This window comes from Hemiscyllium ocellatum, unplaced genomic scaffold, assembly GCF_020745735.1.
Source record: "Hemiscyllium ocellatum isolate sHemOce1 unplaced genomic scaffold, sHemOce1.pat.X.cur. scaffold_718_pat_ctg1, whole genome shotgun sequence".
Lineage (NCBI taxonomy): Eukaryota > Metazoa > Chordata > Chondrichthyes > Orectolobiformes > Hemiscylliidae > Hemiscyllium > Hemiscyllium ocellatum.
In genome coordinates, this window is record NW_026869195.1 from 121,182 (window position 1) to 124,233 (window position 3,052).

Below are 3,052 nucleotides of genomic sequence, written 5' to 3' on the forward strand. Positions count from 1 at the left end.
ATTTTAACTTTCCAAACCTAGTCTGGGACTGCCAGAGTGCTCAGAGCTTGAATGGGTGGGATTTGTTAGGCATGCACAAGAAAAATGTCTCAGTCAGAATGTAAATGGTTGGACTGCAGGAAGGGGTAAAACCTGACTCCGCCTTGGGGAACAAGGTAGGGAAAGGGACTGAGGCACTAGTGGGACAACACTTTGGCAAAGTGAGCACAATTGTATTAGTTTGAATATAGCGATGGAAATGCACAAGCCTAGTCCACAAGTTAAAGATCAAAATTTGTCTTGCCGCAATCCAGAAGGTATTAGTGAAGAGCTTTTGGCAATTGATTGTGGAGGCTATTTGCAGGTAAAGGGACGTCAGGCAGGTGGGAAGCTTTCAAAAGAGCGATAAAATGATATTTGAGGGATATCATATTTCTGTTAGTGTGAAGGACAATGCTGACACAAGTGAGATACACTGATGACTGGGGGTATTGAGACTGTGGTCAACAAAAAGGGGGCACATGCCACATAGCCAGCTGGATTCAGGGAATCTATTGAAGAACATTGCAGGTGGAGTATTCACTTAAGAGGGAAATCAGGAGGGCACAAAGGGGACTACAGAAAGCATTGGCAGATCAGGCTGAGGAAAATCCAAAGTGATTCTTCAAGTATATTCTTCAGGAGATTAACTAGGGGAAGAATGTGGCTCCTTGACGACGAATGGGGCCATCCAAGTGTGGAAACACAGAAGATGGGTGAGATCCTGAACAAAAATTTCATGTTTGAACTTAACTTGGAGAAATACTGAGGAAGTCAGGGAATAAGGAACAATAACGTCTTCAAAAGACTCCACTTAACATAACAGGCGGTAGTGAAGGTTCTATAATGCGTATAAGATGGACAAATCCTTGGGAACTAATCATGTATATCCCAGGATATTGCGGGAAGCTCAGGAAGAAATTGTGGGGTCCCATAAAGAGATATTTCTATCACTGATAGCCATGGGAGAATGGAATAGGGAAGGTTAGATGGGCTTCAGATTGGGTCCACAGGTTAGCACACATTGAGGGCCGAAGGGCCTGTACTGTACTGTCATGTTCTTATGTTCTGTGTCTGGAGGATATAAGTAGGAGATGGGAGAGAAAAAAAACTTCAAAGAATTTGGAGGAGAAGATTTTCCACACAGAGTACAGTGCAGGTAGGAAATGGGATTCGAGGGGAAGTGATAGAGAAAAGTACAATAACAACATGGAAAAGACATTTGTGCAGGTACATGGAGAGGAGAAGGTTTGAAGGGATATGGGTCAAATGCAGGGAAACGCGACTCGTTCATAGACTCTGTTCAGCATGGACTAGTTCGATCGAAGGAACCTGTTCCGTGCTGGATGACCCTGTCTCCTGTTATTGTAGGAGACTACTGAGATAAGGCACGTTATAGACACTGAAGCAAGTTACAGCGATAGGGCTGGTAGTCAGGAATGCAGTACAATCCAAATATGTGGAGAGAGTATAGGGAAGGGAGGATTCCAATATGTGGAGGGAGTATAGGGAAGGGAGGATGTTACCGGGACAGGAACTGTTATAGGAGTTACAAATTATTGAAGACACTAAGTCACCATGACATTCCATAGATAGATTGTTGCAGAGTAGTGAGTCTTAGCACAGCAGAACTTACTATAAGGTTTTGATTGAGCCTGGGGTGTGTCTGTACTGTGCACCCCCTCCAGCACTGTATCTATGTCATGTTTTGTTATCTGATGTTGGGAGCTCTGTCTTTGCTGTCTGCTCTGTTCACTGGAGTGATCTTACCTCACTGCAGGATTTATTGAACACTCCAAATCTCCCTTCTCTTTGTCTCCCTGGCTGATCAACCATCTTCAATGTGGCGATGGACGAGACATCCAGCAGCTGGGAAGTCTATTGAGTCAGGCCGTTCCTAATACCTACAGGAGTCAGAGGAATCAACAATTTGGGAAATTAGACAGATCCCGTGAGGGATACACATGGAGAATGGCACTAAGTCCAACAGAGATCTGAAAAACCCTGTCTCCATCTCTTGCATATGCTGCTGCGTCTCTCTGGAGTAAAGACTTAAATTGGCTCAGGATCCGGAGAAGCTGCAAGAGTGAGAGACGCTGACAGAGGCAGCAATTCGACCCTCACAGTGAGGGATACCACATGAAGAGAGTCTGAGTGATAGCACCAGAGGGCAGGAAAATTTCATAACGAAACAATCATGTAGGAAGAACAGGTTTAGGTTCCTGATGCCCTGGTGTCAGTGCTCAGGAATGAGCAACCTTTGAGTAGGTGAAGTGATGGCCTCGTGGTATTGTTGCAAGAGCATGTATCCAAATGCTCACCCAATGTTCTGTGGAGGCAGGTTTAAATCCCACCATCAGAAATGGTGGAATTTGCAATAATCATTTTTTAAAAAATTGCAATTAACAATCTATGAATAAGTCTGAAATCATTGCTGATGTCCAAAACAATGTTTGTTCATCAAAAATACACTAGGGGGCAACGGCCATGCTCACATGGTTTGTCCGACATCCCCACAGCAAAGTGTTTGCCTCTGAAATGGCCGAGCAAATTACTCAGCTCAAGGGCAGCGAGGGCTGTGCAGTAAAGGCTGGTCAGACAGAGACACCAACATCCCATACCTGAGTTTAAAAATAAACCATTCGGATTGTCCCACTGGAAGTATGCTGGGACCAGTGTCCTGGCCAATCACGTCGGTAGGTTTAGGGACAGGGCTTTAAACTGACAGAGAGGATGCAGGGACAGGGTTCAGGTGAAAGGAGCTTTCCAAATCCAAATAGAAAAGGTGAAGCTTTGCAACAGCATGGGGATGTCGCTGAAAACAAGCAGAAAGGAACAGGATGGGACCAAGTTTAACTAAAACTGTACGTCAGCGAATCAATTTGTGACAGGAAATTGTAGGAAACAGTTAAATTATGTTTTTTTTTGGAATGGACAAAGTCTCTGCCATAAGGTAGATGAATTTGTGACAGAGATAAAAGAGAGTTAGACACCAGGGTGACGTGGTTACAGGGTGAAAAAAGGTGGACATAAA